This window comes from Hordeum vulgare, chromosome 4H (assembly GCF_904849725.1).
Source record: "Hordeum vulgare subsp. vulgare chromosome 4H, MorexV3_pseudomolecules_assembly, whole genome shotgun sequence".
Lineage (NCBI taxonomy): Eukaryota > Viridiplantae > Streptophyta > Magnoliopsida > Poales > Poaceae > Hordeum > Hordeum vulgare.
Genome location: NC_058521.1, coordinates 110,272,632 through 110,298,924, shown reverse-complemented (window position 1 = coordinate 110,298,924; position 26,293 = coordinate 110,272,632).

Sequence of the window (26,293 nt, the reverse complement as noted above, 5' to 3'; positions counted from 1 at the left end):
TTCCTCTTTAACCGTAGGGAATTTGGGAAAAATTTGTAGAGATGAAATGAGTGAATTTGGTGTAGTTATCTAACGCGGTCGCATTTGCCTCATTCTGATTAAGGTTTAGAGATAGGATCAATAATAGGATTCATGTTTTTGTATGAACAAAATCGATTTTCAAAAATGCTCTTAAACCGTTAACATTTTGATAAAAAATTAACCTAGTCCGTTACGAGGGTGTCCATAGCTTTCAAACGATATATCGCAAGGCCCATTTGGACACTTTTCACACAATTTCAACCGAGCACCTCGTAATGTTCAAGTACTACTACTGGGATGAGACACCGTGGGATCAAAATAGTTATTCTCATCCGAGAATCAGAATAGTGTTTATATGTATACATATACATACACACACACATATATATATACAGTCTAGCTATTCTACTAATATTAGCACAATAGTTATTCTACACACTTTCCAACTGCACGCTCAACGTTAGTGCAGTGCATCCCTATCAAATGAAACAGTGCAATGTCATGAGAAAAAATGGCACACGCTTTTTCGTCACCGTTTTTGCTCCAGTTTTTAAATAGTTTATCGAAATGAGGCGTATAATATACCGTTGGATTTCTACAAAAAAAAACCAACTCCGTCATGTTTATCATTCTTCGCGATTCATCGCAGTTTGAGAGCAGTTTTGGAAATAGTGGCCGCATGAGGGACTGCAGCGAGCGTATTTTCGCGATTGTTTCTAAACCGCTTGTCAGAATGAAGCAAACGATATGGCGTTGGAAAGATATCAACGAGACGCATCGTTGTCATGTAGATTACTCTCTCTACTTCCTTACGATTTGAGAGTAAATTCAATTTACTAAAAGTGGAATATTGTGTTTTGAATTTTTTTGTTTTTTGGGACTGTTTTCGATGGAGTTTTTAAACCGTTCGTCTTAAAGAGGCGTATGATACGGTGTTCAAAAGCTATGGAATAGATACAACTTTCATATGTTGGCCATTTGACGAGATTCCGCACGGTTTTAAATGACTTTTGAAAACGGTGTCGCTGCCTACGAGTTGCACCAAGCATATTTTCATAAATTTTTCCAAACCGCTCATCGGAACGATGCAAATGATACGGCGTTCGAAATAGATCGACGAGGTGCATCTTTTTCATGTACAACAATCTCTTTAATTCCTTATGATTTAAGAGTAGTTTCGAAATTACCGAAATGTGTACACTCTGTTTTTTTTTGCGACACCCAAATCAACACGTGAACCGCATCGGGTAGAAGAGCGCACTGCTTTTTCACGGGAAATCGCACTGCATTCGACGGACAAGTGCACTGCATGATTTTTCTATTGTTGGACGTGAATTTTTCAAGACGAGAAAGCAGAGTGCACTTCACATTGGAGCGCACTACTTTGGGATGGAAACGTGCACCTCATCCGACGGACAAGTGCACATCATGATATTCTTTTCTGTGACAAAGAAGCGAACGGCACTTCACATCGATCATAGGTAAACCGAAGTGCTATCAAAACGAAAATTAACTTCAACACAACTCAAAGTGAACCGCGTGAGTTTATGTTGTCATTTTTTCTAACTTCCAATTATTTCTCTGCTGCACAACACAAGAGAGTGAACTGCATAAAGAACCCAACCTTTCCAGTTATTTTTCTCTTTTTCTGCACTTGTCAACGTAGTGAACTGCTAGGAGAGAGAAGTGTGGTGCATTGAAGTAAACATTATTACTTTTCTCTCAAGTGTGGCTTGCTTGTTTCATCATCGCGGTGCTCTTTTCTCTCCTAGCAGTTCACTATGTTGGTAAGTGCAGAACGAGAGAAAAATAATTAGAAAAGGTTGGGTTTTTATGCAGCTCACTCTATTATGTTGTGAAGTACATAAATAATTGGAAGTTAGAAAAAATGAGAAAAAAAAACTCACGCGGTTCACTCTGAGGTGTGTTGAAGTTAATTTTCGTCTAGATAGGACCGCGGTTTACTTATGATCGATGTGAAGTGCGGTTCGCTTCCTCGTGAGAGAAAATAAAATCATGGTGTGCACTTGTCCGTCGGATGAAGTGCACATTTCCATCCCAAAGAAGTGTGCTCCAATGTGAAGTGCACCCCGCTTACTCATCTTGAAAAATTGACGTGCAACAAAAGAAAAATCATGTAGTGCACTTGTCCATCACATGCAGTGCGGTTTTCTGTCAAAAAACAGTGTGCTCTTATGTCTCATGCGGTTCACGCGTCGATTTGGGTATCGTGAAAAAACAGTGTCCACAGTTCAATAATTTCAAAACTACTCTTAAACCGTAAGGAATTAGAGAAAGTGTTGTACATGAAAAAGATGCACCTCGTCGATATCTATCCAACGCCATATCATTTGCTTCGTTCTGATGAGTGATTTGGAAAATTTTACGAAAATACACTCGCTGCATCTCGTAGGCAGACACACTGCTTTACAATTCATTTATAACCGCGAGGAGTCTCAACAAATGATCAACGTATGAATGGTGCGCCTTTCCACAAATTTTCGACGCTCTATCATACGCCTCGCTCTGACAAGCGGTTTAAAAACTGCTGCCAAAAATGTACAAAAAATCGAAATTTTTGAAGAATAGAATTCCGTTTTTAATAAGTTTGCAATTAGTCTCAACCCGTAAGGAATTGGAGAGAGAAATCTACATGAAAAATATGCGTCTTGATGATACATTTTCGACACCATATCATTTGCTTCATTCCGACAAGTGGTTTAGAAAAATTCGTGAAAATACGCTCGGTGCAGCCTCGTCATGCGGCCACTCTTTTCGAAACTTCTCTCAAACCGCGAGGAATCGGGAAAATTATTCAACATGATGAGGTTGGGAATTTTCCGTAGCAATCCAACGGTATATTATATGCCTTGTTTCGACAAACACTTTAAAAACTGGAGCCAAAACGATGTCAAAAAAACGCGTGCAGTTTTTTCCTGTGACATTGTACTGTTCATTTTGATAAGGATGGAGTGCACATACGTTGGGCATGGAGTGCTGGAGTGTTAGCAAAATAGCTAGATGGGCTATACATAAGAAAATTTTATAGAGTAGAGTTTTACACGGGTTTTGATGTAACTGGCTTATTGTTCGTATGAACACCATGCTCCACGTGTGCGCCTTCACTCTTTGGGGAATATTCCTTGAAAGGGACAACTTCAATGAATAGTTATTTTTAAACAATGGCGGTCTTATGAAGCCGCCGATGTATGGTTTTCCTTAATGCAGAGATCGGTCCTTGACGATACCTATATGTGTCTGAAGATTATATTTTCCATGGTTCGGTTTACCCTAACAATAAGTTGTATATTATTAATCCCCATAGATGCCCGTGGTATCTTGTGCGCCAAATTGTGTCTTCGAGGTACACACTTTGCTGGAGGCAAGGTGCTGCTATGGGGAGCGTATCCCTATTTAGTTGGCGTGATATGTGACTACGACGGGGCGTGAGCCCATTTATGCTCCTTGAAGGTTAACTTTTGCCTAGGAGTCATATCCCCGACATGTACTTCAACTGCCAAAGCCGTAGTGTGTTCCTTAGTCCAGAGGGATCGATCGGTGTTACCATTGACTGTAATAACACCCTTAGGTACTGGCATCTTCGGCTTGAAGTATGCATAATGGGGGACGACATTGAAGCGAACAAACATTGTACACCCGAGGAGTGCATGATACCCGCTGCGGATGGGGATGATACTTCTCCAACGTATCTATAATTTTTGATTGTTCCATCCTATTATATTATATGTTTTGGATGTTTTATATGCATTTATATGTTGTTTTATATTATTTTTGGGACTAACCTATTAATATAGAGCCTAGTGCGAGTTTCTGTTTTTTTCACGTTTTTTAATATTGCAAATAAGGATTATTAAACGGAGTCCAAACGGAATAAAATCTCCGGAAATATTTTTCTTAGACCAGAAGACACGCAACAAACATGGAGTAGGGGGAAACATAGTTGCCGGGAGACCACAAGCCTGCAGTGCGTGCCCTAGGGGTTGGCCACGCCCCCTGGCTTGTGGCCCCCGTGCAGGTCTCCTAACACTAATTCTTGGCCTATAAATTCTCAAATATTCCCGTATCGCCAAAAAGAGCCACGGAAATACTTTTACGCCGCTAGTAGCCTCTGTTCCCAAGATATCCAATCTGGTAGCCTTTTCTGGTAATCTGCCAGAGAGGGAATTGATCATGGAGGGCATCTACATCAACTCCATTGCCCCTCCGATAATGTGTGAGTAGTTCACCACAAACCTACGGGTCCATAGCTAGTAGCTAGATGGCTTCTTCTCTTTCTTTGATGTTTAATACCATGTTCTTCATGATCTTCATGGAGATCTATCCGATGTAATACTCTTTTGTGGTGTCTTTGTCAAGATCCGATGAATTGTCAGTTTATGTTCAGATTATCCATGAATATTATTTGAGTCTCTTATGAATTCTTATATGCATGATTTCATGTCTTTGCAAGTATCTTCGAATTATTTCTTTGGTTTGGCCAACTAGATTGGTAATTCTTGCAATGGGAGGAGTGCTTAGTTTTGGGTTCAATCTTGTGATGTCCTCACCCAGTGACAGTAGGGGTAGCGAGGCACGTATTGTATTGTTCCCATCAAGGGTAAAAAGATTGTTTTTTTATCATATTGCTTGAGTCTATCCCTCTACATCATTTCATCTTACTTAATGTGTTACTCTGTTCTTCATGAACTTAATACTCTAGATGCAGGAAGGAGTCGATCAATGTGTGGAGTAATAGTAGTAGATGCAGAATCGTTTCGGTCTACTTGATACAGACGTGATGCCTATATGCATAATCATTGCCTTGGATTTCTTCATAATTATTTACTTTTCTATAAATTGCTCGATAGTAATTTGTTCACCCACCGTATTATTTTCCTTTATGAGAGAAGCCTATAGTGAAACCTATGGCCCCCGGGTCTATTTTCCATATCATATTTTCAGATCTATAATCCAAAAATACCAAAAATACTTTGCTGCAATTTATTTACTTTAGTTTTACTTTCAGATCTATCAATATTTTATACCTATCTCTATCAGATCTCATCCTTGCAAATAAATCTGAAGGGGTTGACAACCCCTTTATAGCGTTGGGTGCAACTGTTTGATTATTTGTGCAGGTACTACTATTGGAGTCTCGCTTGTTCCTCCTACTGGATTGATACCTTGGTTGTCAATAAACTGAGGGAAATACTTATCTAGTTTGCTGCATCACCCTTTCCTCTTCAAGGGAAAACCAACGCAAGCTCAAGAGGTAGCAAGAAGGATTTCTAGCAGCGTTGCTTGGGAGGATACATAGCAAGATCACCAAGTACCCATCACAGACTCATCTCTTGCATTTACTTTATTTGCCATTTGCCTCTCGTTTTCCTCTCCCCCACTTCTAATTATTTTTTCCAGAAAATACCAAAAATATTTGCCTTTTTATTCGCCCTTTTTCCGTTAGTCTTTTTGTTTGCTTGCTTGTGTGCTAGATTGCTTGGTTTGTCATGATGGCTCAAGAGAATACCAAGTTATGTGATCTTTGCACTACTAATAATAATGATTATATTAGTACCTCAATTGCTCCCACCGCTAGTGCGGAATCTTGTGAAATTAATGCCGCTTTGCTCAATCTTCTTATGAAAGAACAATTTTCTGGCCTTCCTAGTGAAGATGACGCATCCCATCTAAATACTTTCATTGAGTTGTGTGATATGCAAAATAAGAAAGATGTGGATAATGAAATTGTTAAATTAAATCTATTTCCTTTCTCATTACGAGATTGTGCCAAAACTTGGTTTTCATCTTTACTTAAAAATATTATTGGTTCATGGAATAAGTGTAAAGATGCTTTTATTTCCAAGTATTTTCCGCCCGCTAAGATTATCTCCCTTAGGAACGATATAATGAATTTTAAGCAACTTGATCATGAGCATGTTGCACAATCTTGGGACATGATGGAATTAATTATTAGGAATTTCCCCGCGCATGGTTTGAGCTTATGGATGATTATACAATTTTTTTATGCGGGATTGAATTTTCCTTCTAGAAATCTTTTAGATTCAGTCGCGGGTGGTACTTTTATGGAAATTACATTAGGAGAAGCTACTAAACTTCTAGATAATATTATGGCAAATTACTCTCAATGGCATACTGTAAGATCTCCTACTAATAAAATGGTGCATGCTATGGAATAAATAAATACTTTGAGTGGAAAGATGGATGAATTAATGACATTTTTTGATAGTAAGAGTGCCCCTATTGATCCCAATTATATGCCTTTGTCTTATTTGATTGGAAATAATAATGAATCTATGGATGTGAATTTTGTTAGTAGTCACAATTTTGGCAATAGCGCGTATAGAGTTAATTTCAATCCTAGGCCGTTTCCTAGTAATTCCTATAATAATTGTGGTAATTACTACAACAATTCTTATGGAAATTATAATAACATGTCCTCTGATCTTGAGAATAATATTAAATAATTCATTAGCTCTCAAAAAGGTTTTAATGCTATGATTGAAGAAAAATTGCTCAAGATTGATGATTTGGCTAGGAACGTTGATAAAATTTCTCTTGAGATTGATTCTTTGAAAATTAGATCTATTCCACCCATGCATGATATTAATGAGTCTTTAAAAGCTATGAGAATATCTATTGATGAGTGTAAGGAAAGAACCGCTAGAATACGTGCTAAGCGTGAATGGCTTGAAAAGGTGTTTTCTCGTGATGATATTGATGAAGATCTAAAAGTGATTGGTGTGACACGTATTGAATCTTTGTTTTCTAGCATAACTATTGAAAAATATGGGACTGGAGATGAGTCAACTTTAGCTAAGAGGCGTCCCAATGATTCGGAGTTCATAGATCTTAGTGATAAGATTTATAAAAGTGGGATGGAAGAGGTCAAAACTTTAAATAGCAATGGGCCCACTCTTTCGGATTTCCAGGATTTTAATTATGATAGTTGCTCTTTAATTGATTGTGTTTCCTTATTGCAATCCATGTTAAATTCCCCACATGTTTATATTCAAAATAAAGCTTTTACTAAACATATTGTTGATGCCATGATAAAATCTTTTGAAGAGAAACTTGAGTTGGAGGTCTCTATACCTAGAAAACTTTATGATGAGTGGGAACCTACTATTAAAATTACAATTAAAGATTATGAGTGCCATGCTTTGTGTGATTTGGGTGCTAGTGTTTCCACAATTCCAAAAACTTCATGCGATGTGTTAGGATTCCACGAATTTGATGATTGTTCCTTAAATTTGCATCTAGCGGATTCCACAACTAAGAAACCTGTGGGAAGGATTAATGATATCCTTATTGTTTGTAATAGGAATTATGTGCCCGTAGATTTCATTGTACTTGATATAGAATGCAGTCCTACATGTCCTATCATTCTTGGTGGACCCTTCCTTAGGATGATCGGTGCAATTATTGATGTGAAGGAAGGTAATATTAGATTCCAATTCCCATTAAGGAAAGGCATGGAGAACTTTCCTAGAAAGAAAATAACATTACCTTGTGAATCTATTATGAGAGCTACATATCGATTGCATACCAAAGATGATAATACTTAGATCTATCGCATTATGCCTAGCTAGGGGCGTTAAACAATAGCGCTTTTGTTTCTGTTTTTGTGTGCTGCATATATTATTACCTCTGTAATAATTTTATTTTCTTGTTTTAATTAGTGTTTGAGCCAAGTAAGACCCTTGGGATGGTCTATGGTGCTTGCATGTTGATTTTGCTGAAAAACAGAAACTTTCACTTTCAGTACAGGAATTTTATAAATTCACTGGAACGTGATTTTGATCTGAATTTTTGCCACAAGATTAGTTTCCAAATTTGCCAGGTATGCCTAAGTTTTCAGAATTTTTGGAGTTACATAAGTATTCTAAGTAAACAGATTGCTACAGACTGTTCTATTTTTGACAGATTTTGTTTTCTTTGTGTTGTTTGCTTATTTTGATGAATCTATGGGTTGTATCGGGGGGCATGAACCATGGAGAAGTTAGAATACAGTAAATATACATCAATATAAGTAAAGAATGAGTTCACAGCATGTGATAGCCTGGCTTATTAGGGATGATAGACGACTCGTATCAATAAGGAATTCCTTCTTTTCCGGGAGCCCATTCGAACAGAACTCCCAAGTTAAGCGTGCTCGACTTTTAGTAGTTCTAGGATGGGTGACCAACCAGGAAGTTGATACCGGGTGCGCATGAGTGAGGACAAAGTGCACATAAAAGACTTGTATTGATATGTGGGTCGAGTCTAGATCCCGCCAGAAGTAACGACCGTCAGCGGGTGTGTCCAAGGCGTTACACAATAGTACATAAGTGGTGATTTATCTTTCTTATGCTAACGGATATCATGAGTTTTGTGTTTTGAAGTTTTCAAGTTTTGGGTAAAGATTTGATGGACTATGTAATAAGGAGTGGCAAGAGCCTAAGCTTGGGGATGCCCAAGGAACCCCAAGCCATATTCAAAGATACCAAAGAGCCTAAGCTTGGGGATTTCCCGGAAGGCATCCCCTCTTTCGTCTTCAATCCATCGGTAAATTTACTTGAGGCTATATTTTTTTTCACCACATGACATGTGTTTTGCTTGGAGTATCCTATATGATATGAGTCTTTACTTTTTAGTTTGCCTCAATCATCCTTGCTGCACACATCTTTTGAGAGAGAGACACACACACTGAATCGTAAATTTATTAGGACACTCTTTATGCTTCACTTATATCTTTTGAGCTAGGAAATCTTGCTCTAGTACTTCACTTATATCTTTTAGAGCACGGCGGTGTTATGTTTTATAGAAATTGTTAAAACTCTCGTACTTCACTTATATTATTTTGAGAGTTCTTTAAACATCATGGTAATTGGTTTAGGTTATGAATTTTGTCCTAATATAATTGGCATCTAAGGGGGATATAATAAAACTTTCATATTAAGTGCATTGAATATGATGAGAAGTTTGATTCCTTGCATACAGTTTTGAGATGTGAAGATGGTGATATGAGAGTCATTCTAGTAAGTAATTGTGAATTAGAAAAAAATAGTTGTGTTAAAGCTTGTGATTCCCGTAGCATGCACGTATGGTGAACCGTTATGTGATGAAGTCGGAGCATGACTTGTTTAATGATTGTTAATATTTGTGTGGAGGTCAGGATCGCACAATGGTTAACTCCTACCAACCCTTGCCCTAGGAGCATGCGTCTAATACTTTGCTTTGATAACTAATAGGCTTTTGCAATAAGTATGTGAGTTCTTTATGACTAATGTTGAGTTCATGGATTATACGCACTCTCACCCTTCCACCTTTGCTAGCCTCTCTAGTACCGCGCAACTTTCACCGGTACATTAAACCCACCTTCCTCAAAACAGCCACCATATATTTTCCTCAAAACAGCCACCATACCTACCTATTATGGCATTTTCATAGCCATTCCGAGATATATTGCCATGCAACACCATCGTCCCATTTTTTTTATGACACGCACCATCACTTCCATATTGCTTGTAGGGTCATACTTTGTTCTAGCTATCGAGTTGTAATCTTTTTAGTTGTAAGTAAATAAAAGTGTGATGATTTTGTATTATTAGAGCATTGTCCCGTGTGAGAAAAATGATGATGGAAGCTATGATTCCCTCACAAGTTGGGATGAGTCTCCGGACTTTTAAAAAAAAAAATAGGCCAGCGAAGCCCATAAAAAATAGGCCACAGAAGCCCATTCAAAGAAAAATAAAAAATAAAAAAAGGGAAGAAAAAAAATGAGAGAAAGAGAGAAGGTACAAAGCTACTATATTTTTCCACACTTGTGCTTCAAAGTAGCACCATGTTCTTCATAGAGAGTCTCCTATGTTGTCTCTTTCATATAACTAGTGGTACACATCTTTTGCACAACCACTTAGTTTTATTTTTGAGCTTTCATACACTTATAGCTCTAGTGCATTTGTTGCATGGCAATCCCTCCTCACTCACATTAATATCTATTGATGTGCATCTCCATAGCCCGTTGATATGCCTAGTTGATGTGAGACTATCTTCTTCCTTTCTTTTTGCAATCTCCACCACATTCTATTCCACCTATAGTGCTATATCCATGGCTCACGCTCGCGAGAGCTGAAAAGGTTTGAGAACATAAAAAATGTGAAACAATTGCTTGATTTTCACCGGGGTTGTGCATGATTTAGATACTTTGTGTAGTGAAGATGGAGCATATCTAGACCATATGATTTTGTAGGGATAACTTTCTAAGACCATGCTCTTTCGAAAGGAAGAAATTACCTTATTAGTATGCTTGAAATATTATTGTTTTTATGTCAATATAGACTTTTGTTTTGAGTCTTATAGATCTGAATATTCATGCCACATTAGAGAATATTACATGGATAAATATGTTAGGTAGCATTCCACATCAAAAATTCTGTTTTTATCATTTACCTACTCGAGGACGAGAAGGAATTAAGCTTGGGGATGCTTGATACGTCTCCAACGTATCTATAACTTTTTATTATTCCATGCTATTATATTATATGTTTTGGATGTTTTATATGTTGTTTTATATTATTTTTGGGACTAACCTATTAATCTAGAGCCTAGTGCTAGTTTCTGTTTTTCCACGTTTTTGAATATTGCAGATAAGGAATATTAAATGGAGTCCAGACGGAATAAAATCTCCGAAAAGATTTTTCTTGGACAAGAAGACATGCAATAGACTTGGAGTAGGGGGAAAGGCAGTTGCCGGGAGGCCCCAAGCCTGCAGGGCGCGCCCTAGGGGGGGGGCCTGGCTTGTGGGGCCCCTGTAGGTCTCCTAACCCGACTTCTTGGCCTACAAATTCCCAAATATTCCCGTATCACCAAAAATAGCAATGAAAATATTTTTATGATGCCGAGAGCCTCTGTTCCCTAGAGATCCAATCTGGGAGCCTTTTTTGTAATCTGCCGGAGAGGGAATTGATCACGGAGGGCATCTACATCAACCCCCATTGCCCCTCCGATGATGTGTGAGTAGTTCACCACACACCTACGGGTCCATAGCTAGTATCTAGATGGCTTCTTCTCTCTCTATGATCTTCAATACCATGTTCTTCATGATCTTCATGGAGATCTATCCGATGTAATACTCTTTTGCAGTGTGTTTGTCAAGATTCGATGAATTGTGAGTTTATGTTCAGATTATCCATGAATATTATTTGAGTCTCTTCTGAATTCTTATATGCATGATTTCATATCTTTGCAAGTCTCTTCAAATTATTTGTTTGGTTTGGCCAACTAGATTGGTAATTCTTGCAATGGGAGGAGTGCTTAGTTTTGGGTTCAATCTTGTGGTGTCCTCACCCAGTGAGAGTAGGGGTAGCGAGGCATGTATTGTATTGTTGCCATCAAGGGTAAAAAGATGGGGGTTTCATCATATTGCTTGAGTTTATCCCTCTACATCATGTCATCTTACTTAATGTGTTACTTTGTTCTTCATGAACTTAATACTCTAGATGCAGGCAGGAGTCGGTCGATGTGTGGAGTAATAATAGTAGATGCAGAATCGTTTCGGTCTACTTGATACAGACGTGATGCCTATATGCATAATCGTTTCCTTGGATATCTTCATAATTATTTGCTTTTCTATCAATTGTTCGATAGTAATTTGTTCAACCACCATATTATTTTCCTTTATGAGAGAAGCATCTAGTGAAACCTATGGCCCCCGAGTCTATTGTCCATATCTTATTTTTAGATATATAAACCAAAAATACCAAAAATACTTTGATGCAATTTATTTACTTTAGTTTTACTTTCAGATCTATCAATATTTTATACATATCTCTATCGGATCTCATCATTGCAAATAACTCTGAAGGGATTGACAACCCCTTTATAGCGTTGGGTGCAAGTGTTTGATTATTTGTGTAGGTACTACTATTGGAGTCTCGCTTGTTCCTCCTACTGGATTGATACCTTGGTTCTCAATAAACTGAGGGAAATACTTATCTACTTTGCTGCATCACCTATCCTCTTCAAGGGAAAACCAACGTAAGCTCAAGAGGTAGCAGCAGACAATGTCGAAGATCGAATCTTCGGTGTAAAAGTTGTCAGATGAACCGAACACTAACTCTAGGGTTATAGTGCCCTAACAACAAGCCTCGATGCCATGAATTACTCCTTTGAAGGTCGTTTTACTAGGCTTGATTCTTGATGGATCAATGCACATTTTTCGCACCGTATCGTCATTGATGATATTAAGAGTGCTACCTCCATTCATGAGGACTCGCGTGAGATGGCACTATCAGCGTTCTAGGAATGGGGGTACCCAGACCTGCCTGCTTGTGGCCCAGGCCTAGCCCACTTCATCAAGCAAGCATAATCAGGCGCGGCACCACTCAAGGCAAGGTCCTATCAAGGGGCCAAGCCTCGCAAGGAGGAACAACATCAAGACTCGCAGGGGGCCTCATCAGGACCCCTCCGGAGCGGCGGATATTCCGAGGCAAGGCCCGGCCTCGGGAGTCAAGGATGACGCGGGAGAAGGACGGGTGAGTAGCAGACAGTAGGGCGGAGCAGTTTCCCCTTTAGTGCAAAGGGGGCAAGGACAAACCGGGGTTCCGAGGGCATCTTCCAAAGGTTTCCTTTCTAGTGCAACAAGGCCATCACCGCGCACAAGAAGGACAGACGTCATCCCTGGACCCGTCCCTGCAGCGTTGGCAGCCACTTTGCACGCGAAGACCACCTTTGGGCAGTGGAGCATGTTCCCCTGTTCCCATTAAAAATTGGTCGTTGTGGGATCCCTTCCTGCCGAAACGATAAGGGAAGAGGACCGGGGCCGCCACTATATATAGAGAGTAGGTTACTTCATAGAGCGGGATCCGATTCATTCATTCGCATACCTGCACCACGCAAAGGCCGCCCAGCCTCCGGAGGCCTTCGAACATTGTACTAGTTCATCCACCAACCTCCACGGGAGGCAATCCACCAAAGCAGGAGCAGGGTATTACGCTTCTCAGCGGCCCGAACCTGGGTAAACTGCCATGTTCTGTGTCTTCCTCACCATCGAGTGAGTTCTGTGCCATCCCCAGCGAGTAGCGGGTTAGGTGAGGCGAGCCAGCAACAGATCTTCATACACACCCGTGAGTTCGAATATTTAGGGTTTTGCGGAGCCAGAAATAAGACATTTGGCGCGCGCCGTGCCACTAGCATTGCTCAGACGGCGCTCGCGGGCCCCATCGATGTGCGTCGGTCACCATCGCCCATGGTGAAGGCCGCCACGGGCCCCGAAGCTCAAGAAGAACAAGGTTCCTCCCAGCCGACTACCGAGCAGCCTGATGGCCGCACTGCCACCCCGTCGCTCGTCCGGGCTTCAGGGTCGGCCTCGCGCACCCGACTGGAGATGTCGCATGGCTGGCGCGCACTTGCCATTGCCGCCGAGCTTCCCCACTACCGGCCCGCCCCTGACCGCCATAACGACCGACTCGAGCGCATCGAGGAGCTCGTCGCCGCTGTCGCTGACCCCGCGACGCTCTCCTGCTCGTGTCGACCCCAACCGTCCCTGGCGAATGACGAGGAGTGATGACCCACAAGTATAGGGGATCAATCATAGTCCTTTCGATAAGTAAGAGTGTCGAACCCAACGAGGAGCAGAAGGATCTGACAAGTGGTTTTCAGCAAGGTAAAATCTGCAGGCACTGAAATTGTCGGTAACAAATGATTGTGTGGTGAGATGATTCGTAGCAAGCAACAAGTAACAAAAGTAGCAACGGTGCAGCAAAGTGGCCCAATCCCTATTGTAGCAAGGGACAAGCCTGGACAAAGTCTTATAGGAGGAAAAACGCTCCCGAGGACACACGGGAATTTCTGTCATGCTTGTTTCATCATGTTCATATGATTCGCGTTCGTTACTTTGATAGTTTGATATGTGGGTGGACCAGTGTTTGGGTACTGCCCTTACTTGGACAAGCATCCCACTTATGATTAACCAATCTCGCAAGCATCCGCAATTACGAAAGAAGAATTAAGACAAAGTCTAACCATAGCATTAAACTAGTGGATCCAAATCAGCCCCTCACGAAGCAACGCATAAACTAGGGTTTAAGCTTCTGTCACTCTAGCAACCCATCATCTACTTACTACTTCCCAATGCCTTCCTCTAGGCCCAAATAATGGTGAAGTGTTATGTAGTCGACGTTCACATAACACCACTAGAGGAAAAACAACATACAACACATCAAATTACCGAACGAATACCAAATTCACATGACTACTATTAGCATGACTCATCCCATGTCCTCAGGAACAAAAGTAACTACTCACAAAGAATAATAATCATATTCATGACCAGAGAGGTAATGAGTAGCATCAAGGATCTGAACATAAACTCTTCCACCAAGTAATCCAACTAGCATCAACTACAAAGAGTAATCAACACTACTAGCAACCTTACAAGTACCAATCGGAGTCGCGAGACGGAGATTGGTTACAAGTGATGAACTAGGGCTTGGAGATGAGATGGTGTTGATGAAGATGTTGATGGTGACGAGTCCCCTCCAATGAGAGGAGCGTTGGTGATGACGATGGCGACGATTTCCCCCTCCGGGAGGGAAGTTTCCCCGGCAGGATCGTACTGCCGGAGCTCTAGATTGGTTCTGCTCAAGTTCCGCCTCGTGGCGGTGGCGAATCCACGAAAAAGCTCATCCTTGATTTTTTTCCTGGACGAAACCCTTCATATAGCAAAATAGGGGGCCAAGTGGGCCAGCAGGTTGCCCACAAGCCCTCATGGCGCGGCCTGGGGGGTGGCCGCGTCGTGCAGGCTTGTGGCCAACCCCTGGCGCCCCTCTAGCGCTTCTTCAGCCCAGTATTTTTCATAAATCCGGAAAAAAATCCACGTTGATTTTTACAGCGTCTGGAGTTGTGCAGAATAGGTATCTCAAACTTGCTCCACTTTCAGGCCAGAATTCTAGCTGTCGGCTGATGACCCACAAGTATAGGGGATCAATCGTAGTCCTTTCGATAAGTAAGAGTGTCGAACCCAACGAGGAGAAGAAGGCTCTGATAAACGGTTTTCAGCAAGGTAATAACTGCAAGCACTGAAAGTAGCGGTAACAAGTGATGGTGTAGTGAGGTAAAACGTAGCAAGCGAAAAGTAACAAGTGACAAGTAGTAGCAACGGTGCAGCAAAGTGGCCCAATCCCTTTTGTAGCAAGGGACAAGCCTGAGCAAAGTCTTATAAGAGGAAAAACGCTCCCGAGGACACACCGGAATTTCTGTCATGCTAGTTCCATCATGTTCATATGATTCGCGTTCGTTACTTTGATAGTTTGATATGTGGGTGGACCGGCGCTTGGGTATTGCCCTTACTTGGACAAGCATCCCACTTATGATTAACCCCTCTTGCAAGCATCCGCAACTACGAAAGAAGAATTCAGACAACGTCTAACTATAGCATTAAACTAGTGGATCCAAATCAGCCCCTTACGAAGCAACGCATAGACTGGGGTTTAAGCTTCTGTCACTCTAGCAACCCATCATCTACTTACTACTCCCCAATGCCTTCCTCTAGGACCAAATATGGTGAAGTGTTAGGTAGTCGCGTTCAAATAACACCACTAGAGGAAAAACAACATACATCATACCAAAATACCGAACGAATACCAAATTCACATGACTATTATTAGCATGACTTATCCCATCTCCTCAGGAACAAAAGTAACTACTCACAAAGCATAATCATAATCATGATCAGAGGTGTAATGAATAGCATCAAGGATCTGAACATAAACTCTTCCACCAAGTAATCCAACTAGCATCAACTATAAAGAGTAATCAACACTACTAGCAACCTTACAAGTACCAATCAGAGTCGCGAGACGGAGATTGGTTACAAGAGATGAACTAGGGTTTGGAGAGGAGATGGTGCTGATGAAGATGTTGATGGAGATGACTCCCCTCCGACGAGAGGAGTGTTGGTGATGACGAAGGCGACGATTTCCCCCTCCGCGAGGGAAGTTTCCACAGCAGGATCGTCCTGCTGGAGCCCTAGATTGGTTCTGCTCAAGTTCCGCCTCGTGGCGGCGGAGAATCCACGAAAAAGCTCCACCCTGATTTTTTCTCGGACGAAATCCTTCATATATCAAAAGAGGGGGGCCAGTGGGCCACCAGGGTGCCCACAAGCCCTGTTGCCGCGGCCAGGGGGGTAGGTCGCGACAACCAGCCTTGTGGGCCCCTGGCTACTCCCCTCTGCCACTTCTTTCGCCCAGTATTTTTTATATATTCCCAAAAAAATCCATGTTGATTTTCAGGGCATTTGGAGTTGCGCAGAATAGAGGACTCAGACTTGCTCCTTCTCTAGTCCAGAATTCCAGCTGCCGGTATTCTCCCTCTTCAAATAAACCTTGCAAAATAAGAGATAAAAGGCATAAGTATGGTTCCACAAAGTATAATAACAGTCCATAAAGCAATAAATATCAACATGAAAGCATGTTGCAAAATGGACGTATCAACTCCCCCAAGTTTAGACCTCGCTTGTCCTCAAGCAAAAACCAAGACCCAAAACATGTCCACATGTTTAGGGATGAAGGTGTCGATAAAACATAATACGGACATGAGGGCATCATGATCACACATAGAACAGCAATACATCATAGAGATTCTTATGGGAAAGTAACAATTCCTTCACAAAGCAAAGTATGAAACAAAAACCTTACCGAGAAGTAGCCAACAACAGTCCATAGTCATCGAAGCAATTGCAATTTATCATATTATCAAAAAGAGTCAAATAAGAGCTTGTAAGGCAGATCCACATACTCAATCATCTCTTTTGTTTTCCACAATTGTTACAACTCACGTGGTACTCATGATTTCAAAGTTTCAGTTGGACACAGAGAAAGATAGGGGCTTATAGTTTTGCCTCGCAACCATTTACCTCAAGGGTAAAGTCAACAATAATAAAGCATAAGTACTCAGCTCCAAATTGATATATGAATATATATATCTTTCCCAAGCATATGACGTTCACCAAGAAAAAGGCTAAATAAGGAATTGGTGAAGATCACCATGACTCTTACAAAGGCAAAAAGTAAAGGTACAAGATAGGCCCTTCGTAGAGGGAAGGAGAGGTTGTCATGTGCTTTTGAGGTTTGGATGTGTGTCCTCTTAGTGCAGAGGAACGTCACTTTATATTGCCTATTATGCAGTCTGTCGCTTTTATGTATTCCTCATCACACGTACGTATAAAGCTTATTTTCCACACACTAATAGATCATACATATTAGAGAGCAATTTTTATTGCTTGCACCGATGACAACTTACTTGAAGGATCTTATTCAATCAATAGGTAGGTATGGTGGACACTCATGGAAAAACTGGGTTGAAGGTTTATGGATGCACAAGTAGTATCTCTACTTGGTGCGGGAGTTTTGGCTAATATGAGGTGGAAGCAATCGTCACATGCTAAGGGATCTCTAATCATATAACATTGTTTGGAGCTAAACAAACACAATTCATTATGTTGTCTTCCTTGTCCAACATCTACTTCTAAGCATGTAATAGTTTGGTGAGTGCTCACAATTATAGAAGGTGTCTAAGATGATATATTTTTATGTGAACCTCTCTTTCCTTATTACTTCTTATAAATTGCAACAATGACTGAGGTCTATGTTGGTCTACTGTCAACAAGTTTCAATCATCATACTTGTTATATGTGAAGCTATCACTTTCCATAAGATCATCTCATGATCTTTCATGCTATCATTCTTTTCATACTTTTGATCACGGCACAAAGCAAAGCCCTTGACTAAGATACTCTTTATTATATAGTTTGCAAGCTCGAATACATCAGGGGAGACACAAGGCAAAAGACTCAAACTAAACACTAAAGACTTATTCCACTAAGAGAAGAAATAAAAGTTGAAAAGGAAAGAACTAAAACAAAGGTAAAAGCAAAAGATATAAAGGTGATACGATACCAGGGCAACTCCCCCAAGCTTGGCATAAGCCAAGGGAGTTGCCCATACCAATGCTTAGTTGTCTTCCTTTGGTGGTGATGGTGGTGGAGTTGCAACATGAGTTTGATCCTCCATCTTTGATTCCAAGAGAGCTATCAATCTTTGATTTATACCTTTGAGATCTGCGACATGGTTTTCCAGCAAAACAACTTCATGAGAAAGGTAAATATTGCGAGCACGAGTTGTTTCACAAAACCTCAAGAGTTCAATCAAGGATGGAGACAGCACGTGGAGGAAGGGTTGGAGAAAATCTACTCCTTCAACGTCTTCAATGTTGAACATAGGTTGAACTTCCTCCCTAGCTTGGGTTTTCTCCTTAGCTTTGTCCCTGGCTTCCATGACTTCTACTCTTTTCAGATCAGCATCTACTTCTTCATGAACTTGAGGAAGATTATTCTTCCCAACAGATTCCTAAGACATCTTTGCTCTAAATCTGCGGCAGACAACAGGCTCGAAACGAAAACAGAGGAAAACCGTGTGATACGGAGGTCAAAACCCTCGGGCGTATATATAATGATTTTTTCTCGACCATAAGGAGTGCTCCGCAAGAAAACGGAGCCCGGGAGGCACACGAGGTGCCCAGAAGCCCTGTTGCCGCGGCCAGGGAGGGAGGTCGCGGCAACTAAGCTTGTGGCCGCCTCGTGCGCTCTCCGGACTGCTTTTTATTTTTCTAATTTTCCATAAGTTCCAAAACGGAGAAAAATTCCTATTGGAAAAGTTTCGGAGTCCAATTACTTACCGAAACACATACCTCTTTGTTTTCAGGGTCTGAAACAGGCTGATAAACATCCCTTATGTACTCCTCTGGAGTTATGATATTGATGATATTGGTCCCAACATTTATGGGAGTACCAGAGATGTAATGCTTGATTCTTTGCCCATTTACCACTAGAGGAAAACTACCTTCTATGTTATTGATTTTGATGGCACCGGAACGATATACTTCCTCGACAACATAGGGACCTTCCCATTTAGAGAGAAGCTTGCACGTGAAGAATCTTAAACGAGAATTGTATAGCAGGACATAATCACCTACATTGAACTCTCGTTTTTGTATTCTTTTATCGTGCCATCTCTTAGCCTTTTCCTTGAACAACTTGGCATTCTCATATGCATGGGCCCTCCATTCATCTAATGAGCTGATATCAAACAACCGCTTCTCACCGGCAAGTTTGAAATCGAAGTTGAGCTCTTTGATTGCCCAATAAGCTTTGTGTTCCAGCTCAAGAGGTAAATGATAGGCCTTACCGTAAACCATTTTATACGGCGACATGCCCATTGGATTCTTATAAGCAGTCCTATAAGCCCATAGTGCATCGTCAAGTTTGCTAGACCAATTCTTTCGAGATCTATTGACGGTCTTTTGTAAGATCAATTTGATCTCCCTATTACTCAACTCCACTTGACCACTAGACTGAGGATGATAAGGAGATGCAACTCTATGGTTGACATCATACTTAGCGAGCATCTTGCGGAAAACACCATGAATGAAATGTGAACCTCCATCAGTCAGCAGATATCTAGGGACTCCAAATCTTGGGAAAATGACCTCTTTAAGCATCTTAATAGAGGTGTGGTGATCAGCATTTCTAGTGGGGATAGCTTCTACCCACTTAGTGACATAATCCACACCAACTAAGATGTGAGTATACCCATTGGAACTCGGGAAAGGTCCCATATAATCAAAGCCCCAGACATCAAATGGTTCAATGACAAGTGAATAGTTCATAGGCATTTCCTGACGCTTACTGATGTTCCCTATTCTTTGCCATTCGTCACACGACAAGACAAACTTACGAGCATCCTTGAAGAGAGTGGGCCAATAGAAACCTGATTGCAATACCTTATGAGTAGTTTTGTCTCCAGCATGGTGTCCTCCATAGGCTTCGAAATGACACTTCTGCAGGATTTGTCCCTGTTCATGTTCAGGCACACAACATCTAATAACACCATATACTCCTTCCTTATAAAGGTGAGGATCATCCCAAAAGTAGTGTCTCAAATCAAAGAAGAATTTCTTCTTTTGCTGGTAGGTGAAACTGGGTGGTATGTATTTGGCTATAATATAGTTTGCGTAATCAGCATACCATGGTGCACTATGTGAAGTGCAGATGACATTCAATTGCTCATCAGGAAAGCTGTCATCAATAGGTCGTGGGTCATCAAGGACATTCTCTAGCCTAGACAAGTTATCTGCTACAGGGTTATCAGCACCCTTTCGGTGAACAACGTGCAGGAGAACCCATCTGATTAGCCTAGGCTTAGCGTCCTTCTTCTCCATAAGGTACTTAATAGCAGCATGATCAGAGTGAATAGTGACTTTGGAGTCAACTATATAAGATCTGAACTTTTCACATGCAAACACGACTGCTAAAAACTCCTTCTCCGTAGTGGCATAGTTTCTTTGGGCACTGTCTAGAGTTTTACCAGCGTAGTGAATGACATTCAACTTCTTGTCAACTCTTTGTCCTAGAACAGCACCAACAGCATAATCACTAGCATCGCACATGATTTCAAAGGGCAAGTTCCAATCAGGTGGTTGAACAATAGGTGCGGTTATCAAGGCCTTCTTAAGTATTTCGAAAGCTTCCTCACAATCCTCATCAAAAACAAAAGGAACATCCTTCTGCAAGAGGTTGGTAAGAGGCCTAGAAATCTTAGAGAAGTCTTTAATGAACCTTCTATAGAAACCAGCATGACCTAGGAAACTTCGTATACCTCAGATATCTGTGGGGCAAGGCATTTTCTCAATTGCATCAACCTTAGCCTTATCAACTTCAATGCCTTTCTTAGAGATTTTGTGTCCTAAGACGATGCCTTCATTAACCATGAAGTGGCACTTCTCCCAGTTCAAGACGAGGTTGTTATCTTTGCATCTCTGTAAGACTCGATCAAGGTTGCTGAGGCAATCGTCAATGGAAGAACTGTAAACAGAGAAATCGTCCATGAAAACCTCAACAATCTTTTCACAAAAGTCAGAGAATATAGCCATCATACATCTTTGAAAGGTGGCAGGTGCATTGCACAAGCCAAAAGGCATACGTCTATAAGCAAAGGTACCGAAAGGGCAGGTGAAAGTGGTTTTCTCCTGATCAGATTGTGCAACAGGTATTTGCGAGAAACCTGAATAACTGTCTAGGAAGCAGAAGTGTGTGTGTTTAGATAGCCTTTCTAGCATTTGGTCAATAAACAACAAAGGATAATGGTCTTTCCTGGTTGCCTTGTTCAGTTTTTGGAAGTCTATCACCATCCTATAGACAGTAATAATCCTCTATGGGATTAGTTCATTCTTATCATTAGGAATGACGGTGATACCTCCCTTCTTAGGTACGCAATGTACTGGACTTACCCAATCACTATGAGCAACGGGATAAATGATTCCTGCTTCCAGAAGCTTTAACATTTCTTTTCTCATGACCTCTTTCATCCTCGGATTTAATCTCCGTTGATGATCAGCAACTGGCTTAGAATCAGGATCGGTTTTAATCTTGTGCTGACATAGAGTGGGACTAATACCCTTAAGATCATCAAGAGTATATTCAATAGAAGAATGGTGCTTCCTCAAAGTTTTTAATAACTTCTTCTCTTCGTGATTCGAGAGGTGAGCACTAATAATAACATGATATATCTCCTTCTCATCAAGATAAGCATACTTAAGAGTATCTGGTAACTGTTTTAGCTCGAACACAGGATCACCCTTTGGTGGGGGAGGATCCCCAAGCAGTTCAACACGCAGATTATTCTTGAGAATAGGATATTGTTCTAAAACAATTTTATCTATCTCATCTCTTTCATCCATATGCATATCATTTTCATGCTCAAGCAGATATTGCTCTAAAGGATCCGTAGGAGGTACGGCAATAGAGGCAAGAGCAATGATTTCATCCCTACCAGACGACTCTTTTTCATGGGGTTGTCTTCCAAACTTGGGGAAGTTAAATTCATGAGACACACCCTCGAAACTAACAGTGACAGTCTGTTCAATGCAATCAATGTGAGCATTGACAGTGTTGAGAAAGGGTCTACCAAATATGATGGGATAAAAGCTATCTTGTGCAGTAGCAAGGACGAGGAAATTAGTAGGATACTTTGTCTTACCACACAGGACTTCTACGTCTCTCACAATTCCCAGAGGGCAGATAGTGTCTCTATTAGCTAGCGTAATAGTGACATCAATGGGTTCTAACTCAGCAGGTGCAATCTCATCTTTGATTTCATCATATAGGGACTGGGGTATTGCACTAACACTAGCACCCATATCACATAAACCATGATAACAGTGATCTCCTATCTTGACAAAAACAACGGGCAAGCCAACTACAGGTCTGTATTTGTCTTTCGCGTGAGGTTTAGCAATTCTAGCGGAGTCCTCACAGAATTTGATAACATGCCCGTCTATGTCTTCAGCTAAGAGATATTTGATAATAGCAACACTAGGTTCAACTCTAATTTCCACAGGGGGTGCAAGTGGTCTAATGTAACCCCTACGTAGCACAGTTGGAGCTTTAGAATAATCCTTTTTCCTAGCAGGGTAAGGTGGTTTCTCAGTGTAGGCACAAGGAACAATAGATCACTAAAGGCAATGAATTTCTCTTCAACTAGATTGGGTTTAACTATGTTGACTTCTACAGGCGGATGATACTTAAACCACTGCTCTTTGGGAAGATCAACATGAGCAGCAAAAGATTCACATAGAGAAGCTACTATCTCAGAGTCAAGTCCATACTTAGCGCTAAAATCTCTAGAAGTGTTTGTTTCAACGAAAGATTTAACGCAATCAAACTAGAAATTCATACCTGACTCCTTACCTTCTTCAAGCTCCCAATCTTCAGAGTTATGTGTGACGCCCTCGGCTTAATCGTACGCTAAACATACACGCAAATGCGTACGATCAAACCCAAGGACTCACGGGAAGATATCACAACACAACTCTAGACACAAATAAAATAACATCAGCTTCATATTACAAGCCAGGGGCCTCGAGGGCTAGAATACGAAAACTCGATAAACACACGAGTCAGCGGAAGCAACAAATATCTGAGTACAGACATAAAACATGGGGTGCCTTAGAGAAGGCTAGCACAAAAGATACAACGATCGAACGAGGCGAGGCCTCCTGCCTGGGAACCTCCTAACTACTCCTGATCATCAGCGGCCTCCACGTAGTAGTAGGCACCGTCGGGGTAGCAGTCGGCGGCGGCGGGGACCTCCATCTCCTGGGCTTCATCATCTGGTCGCAGCAAACGGATCAAGGGGACAAGGGGGGAGCAAAGCAGCGGTGAGTACTCATCCAAAGTACTCGCAAGTCTTACATCAGAACTATTCTAATTATGCATCAGTATCAAAGAAGGGGGGGTGTATATGTGGACTGACTGCAGCAATGCGAGAATAGAGAGAGAAGGCCTAGTCCTATCGAAGACTAGCATCTTCAGGGTCTTGCAGCAATAGACGAGAGTAGAACACGGGTAAAACATTAATAGTCATATTGTTGCAGCAATATTAAAGTGAGGTCACGCCTAAGGATCCTCCCTCGACTCCCTGCGAGGAAGCAATCCCGAGGCAAACTAATTCCAGTTAAGTAACAAGTGTAGTTGTATAAGATCGGGGCACAACTCCAAGTCGTCCTGTAACCGTGGACACGGCTATCCGAATAGTTAATTTTCATCCCTGCAGGGGTGCACCACATGTCCCGTCACGCTCGATAACACTCTGGCCGGACATACTTTTCCTGGGTCCTGCCCGGCCTCGGAATATCGACACGTCGCAGCCCCACCTAAGACTAATCAGAGAGGCCAGCCCGCCGGTCTAAATCCTAAGCACAAAGGGTTCATGGGCCCAGTTCCCCTTCACGCTCCTGCACGTGGCGTGGGCGGCCGACGTCAGTCCTAGCATCCCTTAATCACAAGCGCGATGCATCTCGGGACCACTCGGGCGCGCGCCGCTGCACTGCTGGCATCTGAAAAGCTTCGGCTGATACCGCGACGCCGAGTACCCATAATTCTTCCCGCGTAGCCGGTTAGTGCGAAAAGGTCTCCGACCAACCCAGATCAAATACCCAAATCCATTAGCATTTTAATTAGGCTAGCAACACAGTCTCGCGGGAATCCACCCGTCTTACAACTAACCACCAATGATCCCAGTAACATGGTCGAGTAACTGTGTGGTCGTAACATCGGGGGGAATCCGAGGTATCACCCTCGTTGGATCCCGAACGATGTACCCGTCAAGGTGGGCTTAGAGGAATCACCCTCGGGGGTCCCACACTTGCGGGGTTGCACGACGGAGGCGTCATCGGGAATGGTGAAAGAGGAATCACCCTCGATAACCACGACCGACTAGCTATACTACAGAGATCTCATCAGGAGTACTTAGCGAGGTGTCACCCTCGGTACCCGATAGTACCTCTGTAGCGTCGTACAACGAAGGGGGGTGAACGTGCTGTGTCGGGTCTGGCTCATCGATCAGAGATCGAGATTTGAAATACAAGCGGGGCAACTGAGCTACGGGGTCAGAGGGGATGACTGCTCCACCTATACTAAGCATATTAAAGTACAGGACTGAAAGTAGCAGTTCATCAAAAACAGGCTATGCATCAGATATAGGAACTAACTACAACAGTAGCAAAATACTAATGCAAGCAGTAGAAAGAAAGACATAGGCGATATAGGAATGATCAAGGGGGGTTTGCTTGCCTTGCTGCTCTGCGGCAAAGGACTGATCGGCAGGGTCGTAGATGTACCCGGCAGCAGCGTCAGTCTCGGGGTCTACCGGTAAGAAGAGGGGGAAGAAACAATAAATAATAGCACCGATGCAACACAAAGCATGACATGAAAAGATGCAGGCTAGACATGAGCTAACGCAGCAACATCCGTCATAGACGGGTCGGAAGAATATCTGACGATATTTTCCGGGTCTCGGGCTACTACCGGTTATACTGAAAACGGAGGAAAAGTTCCATGTTTGCTATGCTAGGGACGCGTGACAGACGAACGGGGCGTGTATCCGGGTTTGTCTCGCTTTGCTGATCAACTTTCATGTTGAAATTATTTCGATCTGACTTACGGATTATTTAATATTAATTTTCAAAGTTTTATTAATTATTTAGGAATTAAAAACATATTTAAAAGATTTAATAAAATTCCATTATGACATCATCGCGATGTCATGCTGACATCAACATTTGACCGGTCAACTGACCAGCGGGTCCCGAACGTCATAGGCACAAGTTTTTATTAAGATTAATTATTTATTAATCAGATTAATTTAGTGGGGGACCCGCGTGTCATTCTCTAATCATGTTAATTAATTATTTTAACTAATATATCTATTTATTTATTTATTTAATAAAACATTATTTTTATTTATCGCGTGGGGCCTCCCTGTCATAGACAGCGGGTGCATTGGCCCCACCGGTAAGTGGCCTAAGGCTATTTTCTCATTTATTTTTATTAGATACCTAACCGTTCAAATACCGTATTCCTCTAATACCCATATACGCAAATACATACATCACATCTCATACATACATACGGAATACAACCTTTGTTTTTATTTCTTTTTCTTTTCTCTCAACACTCATCTCTCTCTCTCTGTTAACAGAGACAGAGAAGTTCTTTTGCTACTCCACCTAGAAGAACCTAAACTTCAAACTCTCCTACCGGAGTCCACCGTCGACGGATCGAGGCCCCGTTTGCCGGAACGGAACCGTGACGTCGAGGAGAACGACAAGGTGGGAGGAGCCCGAGGAGGGGCTCACCGACGGTGACGAGACGGCCCGGTGAAGCCGGAGTTCGCACGAAGGTGAAGGTGGAGACGGCGTGGAGGCGGTGACGGTGACGGTGACGGTGACGATGGTGATGACGCGCCGGCGAGGGGGAGCCGGTCGGATCCGGTCGGACCCGGTGAGTTGGTGATGTCTCCCTGCCCGGTCCCTCCCGGACCGAGCGAGAGATGGCCGACGGGGGCCGGGCGGTAGGCCGGCGAGGTGGAGGCCGAGGGAGCCGGGGCCCCCTGCCGGCGGGGTGGAGGCCGAGGGGCGGCGGCTCGCCGGCGGAAGGAGGAGGGGCCGGCGGCCGAGGTGGGGCTCGCCGGCCAGGGAGGAGGCTGTGAGGGGAGGGGGTCGCCGCGGGAGGGAGGGGTCCGTGAGGGGAGGGGCCGCCGGGGAAGAAGAGGAGCCGTGGGGGGGCGGCTCGCCGGCGGGATGGAAGGAGCCGGCCAGGGAGGGGCGGATCTGAGGGGAAGGGGCGACGGGAGTTGGGAGAGGAGGGAGTCACGGG